The sequence below is a fragment of the Crassostrea angulata genome, chromosome 8, assembly GCF_025612915.1.
Source record: "Crassostrea angulata isolate pt1a10 chromosome 8, ASM2561291v2, whole genome shotgun sequence".
In the NCBI taxonomy this organism is placed as follows: Eukaryota; Metazoa; Mollusca; class Bivalvia; order Ostreida; family Ostreidae; genus Magallana; species Magallana angulata.
In genome coordinates, this window is record NC_069118.1 from 19,895,251 (window position 1) to 19,909,105 (window position 13,855).

Genomic DNA, 13,855 nt, shown 5'->3' on the forward strand with positions numbered 1-13,855 from the left:
TCAAAACACAATAATTCGATTTAGCATGAAGCGTGGTAAATGTATCTAATTTGACATAGTGTTGTATCCTTCTAATCCACTTTTATTTACAAAAATAATTTGAATTTAATATTTTTAAACAGATTTAATAAGTGTGATCTATTTATATTAAACAATTACTACACAGTTGTGTCGTATTTGACATAAGATATATAGTTAACATGCTTGAGTTTGCATTAATTTTGCCATGAATCAGTGATTAAGCTCGCAAAATTTCACACTTTATAAAGCCCATCAAGGCTTTCTGAAATAAAGTTAAAATCAATGTTGTGTAATTTGAAAAAATATATAAACTTTTAAATGAAAAGGAAGACAAATGAATATTTATCATTTCCATTTAACTAACTGTTTTGAAACGTAGAACATCCTCTTCTGTTCAAAACATCATACAAAGAAGCAAAGATTGGGATGTCCGAAACATCGAAAATATATCCAAATGAATAAGCTTTACTTCAGGTAACAATTTGTTTTCATGTTGCTGTTTCTTTTTTTTTATTATCTACTAACGAATGTTAGTCAATAAATACGCTTCATTTTAGGAAATTTAACATCTGTTATGCCTTAATGTAAACTAAAAAAACACACGATAAAATTTCAAACATTACAGTACATGACCAAAGTGGTCCAAATTGATAATTAAGATCAGAATTGATATACTTTCAAGTATGCTCATATTATTTAAAATAACATTGTGTTTTCTCTAAAGCTAATGAAAGTGAAATATTAAAGCAATCCCCATTTACTCATTAAAACGACCAGATTGCAAATGATAAGGTTTAAGAAAAATGAATCGGCTAAATGATAATATTTACGGTTAGTAAGGTCAATATTGAAAGTTAAACGGTAAAATATGTTAATAAACACTAGATTTAAATGGGAAATATATTACATGAATTTTATTTCATTTCATAATTATTTGCAATGTTTCGGCCATGCTCATCCTTGCTAGTTCGCATGATGACTTGACACCGTGGAATTATAGACTAAGACTCAGTTTGTCATGTTTTTCTCTAGATATTTAACTTGTAAATTTATGCTTGGCTTTGCTTGTCTGAAGAACAGTTAAACAATATGATTGTCATATTTATCAAGAATCAATTTTAAACAAGGTCGCATAATCTTTGTCGATTCGTTGATTGAATTTGATTAACAGTTTACACAGTACTTTTTGGGATAACATAATGCCAATGAATATAAATGAACACACGATAATAATTTATATCTATTGATAATGAAAAATATGATTTGTGAGCCAAATAACCACAAACGGGTTAGAACATTTCATTTTCATAACATTATAAAAACAATAGTTGTAAACTAAAATCATTGTAATTTAAGTTTTAATAGTCTAGTCAATCTTTCAAATTTAATTTTTGGCCTATTCTCAAATAAATTGCAACAGAAAAGCAGTAAATATATTAATTCAAGCGCAAATAATATACATGTAAAAACTTAGCCTAAATTCAATGAGTTAAAAACACAACTTTAAAATTTAATTCAAATATAAATCAAAAGTATGTAATAGAGAATAGAAGGAACACAACTCTGTAAGTGTGTCCGAAAGTTTGCCAAGATAGACATGAAATGCTAAAACACGTACTCAAGGAAATCAACAACAAAAATTGAGTTAAACAATGATCATTTATTTCCGTACATTAAATCAATTTGAATTATATGTTATGAATATGAAAGCATTCCAGTCACAGGGCTTTGAATTTGTAGCATAAAAGGTTTGCATTGGAATCGTGTTTATGCATACCCCAATTCATTATTATTAAGTACATATATATAAAATAGACAAAAAAATTTACACATCATCCTAGGTCTATTTTCTGTCATTCTCTATCAAACTTTATTAGTGTAAGGTGAAGGAATCTCTCGCAGCAATGTCATTCTGTGTAATTTAATTATTAGGTAAAAAATGCTCTATTATAGAGAGGTTGCAATTGAGATTTAAAACAAGTACGGGTACGCGTACGTGTGTAACAACTGCACGTACTAGTAAACGTTTTTGTAATTCATCAGTTGATATTTCATAATTTGTAGGATATAAAAGTGTACGTAAATTTCGACGCAGTTTTTTTTACATGAATTTACTTAATTAACTCTAAATCAATGGTGAATTTCTTATTAATGTGCATGCAAATGAAGTTTAAATATCTATGTAATATATCAGAAGAATATATTTACCCATCAATTAGATTATATTTGTTGTAAAAGTTACAAGTTTGTACTTACTCTACAGTTTTAGAAAACGTGTAAAAACTTTGTTGTCACAAAAACTGATGACGTAATACGCGAAGAATTTTGGTGATTCTCCTAGTACACGTACACGTGCCCGTACACGTTTGAAATCTCAACCTCTCTATTACAACATTTTGTCAGTTATGATATGAGATATGCATATTTTTTTTTAAAATAAACATACTAAAAATTAATAAACGTTGTCACATAAGTTTTGCCATTTCGGTTTTGATTGAGGTAGTTTTACAACATATATTCTGTGGAAGTACATTTTACTTTTCATAAAACTATTTGTTGCAATAGCTTGATATTGACAAAAATTGATTAAACTAAAACAAGGCATTTTATAAATCAGAAGTGATCCATTAAAATACCTGAAACATTAAAATTAAGGAAACGTTTTCCGAATAGCTAGGTGCACTAATTTAAAATGAAGGCAACGTTTAAGGATAAGGGAATTTGCAGCATTCAAATAAATGACGAAGAATTAGAATATTGATTAATCCTGTCCAAAGTCTTCATAGTTCAAATGGAAGAGACGGGAAAATGTGTCGTCGACGTAATATAACTAGAACAAAGTATTCAAGTGAATTAAAATCATGATCACGTTCTTCTGCTCGATATACATATATTAGGAATATATACATGTAAATATTTAAATTATGAAAAATATATAACAAGTTTAATGGGTATTTGTTTGGCTGTAGGAATTTTTAATGCATTTTTCCACTAAAAAATAAGAAATATTGAAGCGTATTAGTTAAAAACGTTAATATATTTTTTCAGATTTAAAAAAAACAACATTTATTGGGAAACATTCATATTAACAAATGCCACATATGTTTTAGAAGTCAAAGTTAATTTTTATATGTGCATTAAGTTCAACATCATTACAAATATATTAATTTTAATGCAACTAAAATAATATCGGTGTAATTATTGTTTTTCGCAGTCTGGAAACATACATTATAGTATTATCACAGTGAAATATGTATACAAAATTAAAGAAGCAGATGCAGCCAATGATTCCAAAGAAGATATTGAAGATTTCTGACGTTCTTTCGTTAGGGTAAAAATTGACAGAATATTTTTAAATGATGTTAGGCATTGAAGGTAAATTCCTTTCTTGTTGTTGCGTAAAATTTCGAAATTTTTTAACGAGAGTAATCATTCATTGTCATTTTTACAACAAGCAATTTGATATCGTGAATTCTAAGATTTATTAAATTATCAACACTGTACTTCAAAACATAAGATGGTTTTTGTGTCAAAACTTTTATGATTAAATTATTATCATTTTCACTTCTGTTACGATTTGGTTTATTTTTGGATAAACCATGAAATCATTTTATTGGTTTGAGCTTAATTTTATATTGGTAAACGAGAGCGACAAAAACATAGTACCAGAAACTTTGTTAAACAAATCTTTTTTAATGACGATTAGATATAATTTAACAATTTTTGCCCATTATTTCATATCAAATTTGTTAGGTAGTTTGAACGTTTTCTTCAGTCATAAAATATCAAATGAACTCAAAACACGTGAGGACGTTAATATTTGTGCTCATGGTGCATGAATTAGCTAATTATTCAAAGGACATTGAATGTCTCAAATTTCAATGCAAACATACGCGGAAACATACACTGAATGTATTTTTTTGCATAACGTTTGCTTCCTAGATTATTTAACCTAATCAGGATTGTCTGAAGAAGTGGTCTCCAATTGACAAGGGAATACTATATGATATATACACTCAAAACATAATATTTGCAAGCATGCTTCCTTGTTTTAATTAATAGAATAACAAAGACTTCGATTGGTATTTAATTTTGCCTCTCATTCTTTGCTGCAAAATTTACAGATTATTATCGATACCGATCCGGAGATTTACAGTCTGCCAACGTCATTTTTCTTCAATTTGACACTTTTTTACGCAGTAAAAGATAAAAAGAATTTTAGTCTTGTACACCGTTTTTATGAATATAAGCAGCCATTAAACTAAAAAAAATTAATTTAATTGGTCTCAATTTGATTTCACAGTGATTTTACAACTTTATCAACTGGTAAATTGACATAAGGATTACACTGGCAGAGCAAACAGATCAAATATAACTGTTTGTCGTTATCATTTCCCCAGATAACATATGAAGTCTTCAATATATCGAATAACAAATAGTGCACACATCGTTTCATTATGGTTGGGTTGAAATTTACATCTCTGATCTTTTTCTCGGCAATAATTGAGGTAAGACAATTTTGATATTTTCAAAGAGGCATTTAGAAACATTGCTTAAATTATTTTAATCGTAACATTGATTTGACTACATGATTCAAATATTAAACCTATTACATTTGAATATTACTTTGAAGTCCTCGTATAAAATTGTATATGATCGTAAAAGAATGTTAAATACAGCAAACAGTTTCAAAATAAAGAAAACTTCAACTTTTTTATAAAACAAATTATCTAAAAAAGTCGAGAATTTTATTTTCAAATTCATTAAGTTGTCTCCAAATCAAGATGAAAGTTTATATTGTGTCTCAGAGTTTTAGAACTTGTATTTAAAAACTAATGTCACGCAAACACTGCAATTAATAATTCAGATTTCCGTGTTTTAAATATGTTCTAATATCCATAAAGGATAACTAAAATTGTTATTATCACGAAATGTACCGTATATCAGGGGTTTTTTCGCGTCATGTTTTTTTCACGAATCAAAACTATACGGTACATGAAATAATCAAATTTTCACTATTACAAGGTCATAATGAAAATATAATTCACGTTTGTTTAAACCTGTGAAGTAAGAGGTAAAAAAAGTATCTAAATTGTCATCCTTAATTAATGAAAAATTCAGACAATAAAACCATTTACACGATTTCCTTAATGTAGTATAATTACCGATAATTTTTTTGAGAGACGCAAACAGTCATAGATCATGTACCATTACATATACCAATAGCTCAGTTATTAGACGTCGATTTACGCAAGGACATTGACCGTTTTAATTAGCTTGCCAATGGAATTTTAAAGAAACAACGAGGTCTACATACCTCTTATCTGGCGCATGCCGCAATATCAGCCTCTACATAAACTAACTGATCACAGTTTATCGTACCGTAATTTACCTGTTTACTTTATAAATAAGGAAAGAGAAAACTCTATTACAAGAACAAAACTTTGTATTAAATTTACGATGATTTATTTTCCGTGATTCGGAAATCGTCGCAAACAAAGCGGAAATTGGATACACGCAGGAAAAAAAACCCTGATATATGGTATACCACCGAAAGCTTTGACCGGTTATCACATTTTTTAAAAGTTGAAAGCAATCAAAGACAGAGTTTTATTGCATACACGATATGATAGTACATCAACAGAGTTATATTTAAGGTGGCAATAGGGAGCGTAACCTTCTTTATCCACGTTGATGAAGTGAAAAGCGATGGACGACTCCACGGTGGTGCCTGCTGTCAGGGTGTAAATGGGACACACTGTACAAAACTGTGTAAACCGGTCCTTACTGTATGCCTCAAGTAAAATATTTATATAGTTATATGTTGTACGTTGTGACCATTGGGGCGAGCGCAACAATACTGCAGATATCTTGCATCCCTGTCATCTACATCCTATTGACTTGCTGTACCTTAAAACAGTCTTTTACTCAGTAATTTGATCAGTAAAATTCGTAAACGTGAATTTTCTCATATTTATAAGTGTTCCTTGTTTGTTCCCTTGTGTTATTTGAGTGTCATTTATCAATTTTCATTAAAAAGTTGCAACTTTAAGATGAATTTGCAACTTCTACATGAATTTGTTTTTAATTTTTGAAAACTTAAGCAACTTATCTTTGCCATAAACAAATTAAAACAAAAACTATTTAACCGTGAGATAGCAGATTAAATTCATATAGCACGTAATTATAACACGTAAACTGCAGTACAGATGCATTGTGATCCATCTCTACAGTTTGGAAAAATGGGCGAAGTCAATGAGACTTTTTTCGATACTCTATATAATTTGACATACCTCAAGAAACCATGAAATCCTAGTGAAAGGTCAGCCTTTTTTTAGGCATAGCACTGCGGAAGTTAAAAAAAAGCTAAGATGCTAACGAAAAGTTTTTCCTCGGCGAATCTATTAATTAAGCTCGAGCTTTCTTCCGTGCGCTGGTTCTTAGAATTTGATTCGCTTGTTGTTAGCTTTTAATCGTGACGACAGATCATGAACTTAACATGCATTACAAATTATTGTATATGTAAGGAAGAATATGTAAGAGATCTAATAATTGTTTTCTTTATCGTTTTTTATATAAGAGACAAAAATCATTGTCAAACAAGCTTTACAACAACACTTGATATGAAACGTAATGATGTTGTGTATGGATCCAAAGTTGGCAATACAACAAATCCTCAGTATCTAAAAGTCGATAACTGGGTAACAAGTCTTATTATTGTACATTTGAACATCTATTTTTCTAGACTTTGATATTACTTATCTCTCGGACTTATTTCATTTTGATCGTATGGTTGAAATAAATTATGATATATTAATTATTGTCTTCGAAGAATAAATATGTAGACAAGATCTCAATCAGCGTGGGAGACCTACAGCCATCATCGGTTCCACTCATCTACCAGTCTGATATTTCTGATTACAAACTGAGAATAGGAGACAACGTATTGTCGCAGCACTGGGGGCAGAAGAAATTAACTGCTAATTTTATAAAGGATGGAACCACATTCAGGTTTTGATATACATTTAAAAATCCTTTATATAAACTTTAATAATCTTTTAAAGGAGGTGATATCTTAAGAATTTATGTATGAATCTTCATTTTTTGTCATATGAATATCAAAAAAGAAGATTTACCCATGATATGAATAAAGCTTGCAGGTGTTGATGGGCACTTGACATTGAACCTTTTCTAAAAATTACACTAATCTTGAAAATAAATCTGCTTGAATGATTTGGGAGTCATAATACTGCTTTCATATTTCATTTTATTTTACATTTAAAAAGGGGTAAATAAATAAACATTTTATAGAGTAAAAATTTATGTTGATTATGTTCTGTATAATTTCCTAAGGGACATTAATACATGTAACACTCAGCTCATTATATTGCAAGAAAGCAAGCTAACAAAAAAATGCATATTACATTGTTCAATCTGTGTTCTTGGGTACAAAATAAAGAGTAAAAAATTATATCTGACATTTTTGTTGTATGAACGGTAAAGTATTTAATGAAATGTGGTTAAAGCGAACAGTTTTAAAAAAGTCCAATGAAAAATACAAAACATAAAATGCAGAACAAATTGAAAAATAATTATTCTATCACTTTAGCATGAAAGATCAAATAACATTTCTTATAAGATTTTTTTATCCCTTCGTTCATACAAGTATCATTATGATTAATTGTAATATAATGTTTTCAATAAAACTATTGAAAGTACATCATATTTTTAATTGTTTGTATTCCAGCATTGGGATCACATACATGGCTTACTGTTCTGAAGGTTATTATGGATCAGATTGTCGCGCTCATTGTCCCGGTAATCCAAGAAAATGTGTCGTTAATGGACGCACCTACTGTACAATGGGTACGTTATTTATTGAAACTAATCATGTTTTATCCTTTGTTACTCTTTCGGATTATCTTAAAATGAAGTTGATTTTACTGTAACAGGTTGGACAGGTAGAAACTGTGACCATGATATCAATGAATGCAATACAAAAAGTTTCTGCAGTAACGGTAACTGTACAAACACTGCTGGTAGTTTTCACTGTACCTGTCAAGCATCTGTCTACGGTTTAAAGTGTCAATTAGATGAAGATGAGTGTCTGTTAGAGCCTTGTAATGGAGGAGAGTGCGTTAACAAAATAGGTAGTTATGAATGTAATTGTCGACGGGGAACGTCGGGGGAAAACTGTGAACATTTAACTGGGACCAGCTGCAATGGTGTCACGTGTAGTAATCATGGTAAATGCATTGTGAGACACAGAAAACCAGTGTGTCAATGCAACAATGGCTACTCTGGAACGGATTGTTCCGTAAACAATTTTTGTTTAAACAATCAATGTAAAAATAATTCAACATGTGTAATCGGGGAATCAAATTATACATGTTATTGTCCGAAGGGATTTTATGGAAAATTTTGTGAACAAAATGATTTTTGTGCCAGCAATCCATGTCATAATTCAGGCATATGTATAAACACTGCATACAACTTTTCATGCAACTGCGTAAATAATTTTATGGGTCCAACATGCAAAGCTTTTAACTACTGTGCAGGAAATAAATGTAGCAACCATGGATCATGCAAGATACTAAGCAATGGATATAGATGCAATTGTATTGGTGGATTCAAAGGCACTGACTGTGAATTCACAGATCATTGTTTTGGAAAGAACTGTAACAACAAAGGAAACTGCACAAGTGACACTAATACATATACTTGTCATTGTGATGCACGGTATATTGGCCAAAATTGTGAAACTACAAATTATTGCTATAGAAAGGATTGCTCAAATCATGGAGCATGCCGTGTAATCAACGACACCTATAAATGTACTTGTCATTCTGGATATACTGGTAAAGACTGTGAGCATGATTATTGTTTTGGTAAAACCTGTTCTCGTCATGGCAGCTGTCAAAACAGGGGAAGCTCCTACTCATGTCACTGCAACGCTGGATACACAGGACACGATTGTGAACACACTTACTGTGATTCAAACCAATGTCAAAATGGTGCAACATGTGTTAATGGTCATTCAGGCTATATGTGTAAATGTGATCCAAGATACAATGGAGATCACTGTCAAACACGTAACTACTGTCACGGTCAGAATTGCCATTCTCAAGGAACTTGTCAGAATGGTGGAAATACTTATTCCTGCCACTGTAGAACTGGTTACTCTGGAAAAGATTGCGAGCACGACAGCTGCTATAATCACAAGTGTCAGCATGGATCAACTTGTCAATTAGTATCAGGATCATCAAACTATACTTGTACATGTCCCTCAGATTACCTAGGAACTTTGTGTGAAACACGTAATTTTTGCAATGGTCAAAAGTGCAGTGGTCATGGAAAATGTACAAACGACAAAAATGATTATACCTGTCAATGTTTACCAGAATACATAGGAAGAAACTGTGGAGAAACAAATTATTGTCACAGTAACCCATGCACACATGGAAAGTGTACGAATAGTCATAATGGTTTCAATTGTACCTGTCAAGGGGGATACACGGGTCCTACCTGTAATGCAGTAGATCACTGCTATAATCAACATTGCTCAAATCATGGGCGGTGCCATAACGAAGGTCATAGTTATAAATGTGTTTGTAATGGTGGTTATATTGGTAAAAGTTGCGAAACCATTGATTATTGTTTTGGTAACCATTGTAGCAACCATGGCGATTGTATAAATGGACTTCGGGGCTATACGTGCAATTGCAGTGCAGACTTTTTGGGCAGAAACTGTGAGAAAAGTAATTATTGCTATAATAAGAACTGTTCAAATCATGGAACATGTCAAAATGAAATCACCACTTACAAATGTAATTGTCACTCTGGATATACTGGCAAAGACTGTGACCATGATTACTGTTTTAATAAAACATGTTCTCACCATGGTACATGTCATAGTGGACAACACTCCTACTCATGTCACTGCAACGCTGGTTACACAGGACGCGATTGTGAACACACTTACTGTCATTCAAACCAATGTCAAAATGGTGCAACATGTGTTAATGGTCATTCAGGCTATACATGTAAATGTGATCCTAGGTTTATTGGAAATCACTGCCAAACACATAACTACTGTCACCGCCAGAATTGCCATTCTCGAGGAACTTGTCAGAATGGTGGGAATACTTATTTGTGTCATTGTAGAACTGGTTACTCTGGAAAAGATTGCGAACACGACAGCTGCTATAATCACACTTGTCAGCATGGATCAACTTGTCAAGTAGTATCAGAATCATTAAACTATACCTGTACGTGTCCCTTAGATTACACTGGAGTATTGTGTGAAACACGTAATTTTTGTAATGGGCAAAATTGCAACGGTCATGGAAAATGTTTTAACAATAGAAATGATTATATTTGTCAATGTTTACCAGATTACTATGGACAAAACTGTGAAAACAGAAATGTTTGTCACATTAACCCGTGTACACATGGGAACTGTACAAATACTCATAATGGTTTCCAATGTACATGTCCAATTGGATTCACGGGTCGTATCTGCAATGCAGTAGATCACTGCCATAATCAACATTGCTCAAATCATGGTCAGTGCCATAACGAAGTTAACAGTTATAAATGTGTCTGTATTGGTGGTTATACCGGTCAAAACTGCGAAATTATGGATTATTGCTACACCAATAACTGCTCTAATAAAGGCGTATGTCACAATAACCGCAATTCATACAATTGTACATGTAATCTAGGATATACTGGAACGAATTGTGAACATACTTTTTGTTCTAGTAATAAATGTCAGAATGGTGCAACGTGTCTAAATGGAATATCTAACTATACGTGTATTTGTTTACCAGGTTTCTTTGGAAACGTTTGTCAATCAGTGGGTTATTATCCGACATCATCATTTTTTCCGTTTACCCCTACGTCACTAATTAAACAACAATGTAAATTATCTTCTTGCAATAATCATGGAAAATGTTATCCAGAAAGCAATTCAAAGGGTTATTTGTGTGAATGTGAGAAAGGATGGCTAGGTTCAGAATGCGAACACTATGATTACTGTCACAATATTACCTGTTCCAACCATGGGACATGCTTTTCTGGAAAAAACGATTATTTTTGCCTCTGTGAAAAGGACCGTTTCGGAAAATCGTGCAATATAACTAATTTTTGTAAAAACATCACTTGTGCATTTCCTCGTTTATGCATAGAAACCTTAAATGGATACTCATGCGATTGCCCTACTGGGTTATATGGTATCTACTGTACTAAGGTTAATTATTGCTCTCAAAATCCATGTGGGGGGCACGGAAAATGCAGTAATACAGAAAGCGGGTTTACATGCATATGTGATGTCGGTTGGGCTGGTGACAACTGCTCATCGGTTGATTTTTGTTCTAGTTCACCATGCGGACATCACGGTTTATGTCAAAATAATCCTCTTAACTTTACCTGCTTTTGTGACGACGGTTACATTGGACATCAATGCGAAAAGTATGATTTTTGTTTCGAAAATCCATGCGAAAATAATGGAACATGTATATCACATTCAAATGGTTACGAGTGCAATTGCATGCACATGTGGACGGGTCACAAGTGTAATGAAAGGAACGTTTGTGTTTTGGATAACCCTTGTAATTCGCACGGCAATTGTTCCATGGTTCAGTCTAATGTTAGCTGCTCTTGTATATCTGGTTGGATTGGTTCATTTTGCAGTATTCAAGATTTTTGTTACAGTTCACCTTGTGGAAAGCATGGAGCTTGTAAAAACAGGCTTGGTTCATATCATTGCATTTGTGATACGCAGTGGTTAGGGGAAACTTGTCAAGTCAATGCATGCGAAAATATCACTTGTAGTCACCACGGAATCTGTTCAGTGGACTTGTCAACTTCGGCGTACCACTGTGAATGTACAGATGGATGGATTGGTCATAACTGTGATATTCCAGATCCCTGTCAAACGAACATTTGTGCAAATGGAGGGACATGTTTTCCTTTAATATTGAACCATGCAAATAGTTTAGTCAATTTAGCGTTATTTAACAATCTTCATACTGAAATCATTAATTGGTCAGTTACAGCTGAATGTAAATGTATCAATGAGTGGACAGGGCCACGATGCGAAATAGATGTAGACGAATGTTTGATAAAAGACACGTGCAATGGACACGGATTTTGTTTTAATGATCTAGGAAATTATACTTGTTTTTGCGAACATGGATGGGGAGGGTTACAATGCGAGGTAAATATCAATGAATGTATATCAGGCCCTTGCAAAAACAATGGTTCATGCGTTGATAAGATAAACGGTTATAGTTGTTCATGTTCAGAGCACTGGGAAGGAGATTCTTGTCAAAAAGATGTTGATGAATGCAAGTACTCGCCATGTGGATTGTATGGGACGTGTGTGAATAGTGAAGGTAACTTTTCATGTTTATGTGAAACTTCGTGGGCTGGTCGACACTGTGAAAGTCATATCAAATCATGTTCTTATAATCCATGTAAAAACAACGCTACTTGCATTGACCTAGAGGAAACATATTACTGTAATTGTGACAATAGATTTAAAGGTCGACATTGCGATCTTGATATTGATGAGTGTTTATTGTCTCCCTGTAAAAATGGTGGCACTTGCTTTAATACTCATGGGTCATACTTCTGCAGATGCTCTGAGCAAACGACTGGTTTTCATTGCGAACTTGACGTCAATGAATGCACCAGGGACCCGTGTCCTCAAAATACAGTATGCGTTAACAAAGAAAATGGCTTTCTCTGTCAAGACTGTAGCACATTTGTATGTGCAAATGAAGGTCAGTGCATTGATACGATAGATGGACCAACATGTAATTGTTCAAAAAGCTGGATTGGTTCTACATGCAAGCAAAGAAACTTTTGCTCAAATAATTCATGTGGTCCTCTAGAAATTTGCATCAACAAACCCACAGCGTATGCCTGTGAGTATCACCCTTGTATAAGCTCACCGTGTCAAAACAATGGTCAATGCATTGAGTCTGGCTTTAGTTACTTTTGCAATTGTTCTATGGGATGGATAGGGAAAAACTGTGAGAAGAGAGACTATTGTTTGTTTGATACCTGTTTTAATAATGGTACATGCTTTAATACGGATACATCCTTCCAATGTTTCTGTTCTGATAAATGGTATGGTACAACGTGTGAAAAATATGACTTTTGTAGTTCAAACCCATGTCAACATGGAGGGGTCTGTCAAACTGCTGGAGGTAACTATAAATGTGATTGTCTACATGGATGGACAGGGTCGAATTGTGAAACACGTGATTATTGCAATAGTTCGCTGTGTTTAAACAATGGCATCTGTGTCAATTCGGACACGTCCTATTCTTGTACTTGCCCACCTCAATGGTTAGGAAGAAATTGTGAGTTGTATAATTATTGCTTCACTAATCCGTGCAACGATAAAGGTGTATGTGTTAACAACAATACAGGATATGTATGTTTTTGCAATCAAGGTTTCATGGGAAACTCTTGTAGCATAATTGATCATTGTGCATCTAATCCATGCCAAAATAACGGATCATGTGCTTCAGAATCAGATGGATATATTTGCTATTGCCATGCAGGATATGATGGAACAAATTGTGAACTCGACATGGATGAATGTGCTTTTAATTTATGCCCAACAAGATCGGTATGCTATAATAATGCTGGTGGATTTGCATGTGTTTGGGAAGATAACCGTCGCAAAAGAAGCTTATTAAATGGTGTGTACTTATTTATGCATTTATCTATTAATCATCTCTTTCGTGAAACAATATTCATGACTTCTCAATGTAAATTACAAATAAAAAATGAAGAAAATGCAAGTAGTTTATTATTT

General features: G+C 32.8%; 1 pseudogene; it reads left to right on the top strand.

Moving 5' to 3' along the window:
* The first annotated feature begins 4,478 nt into the window (after positions 1-4,478).
* Positions 4,479-10,185, top strand: LOC128160767 (fibropellin-1-like; annotated as a pseudogene).
* Positions 10,186-13,855: the final 3,670 nt, after the last annotated feature.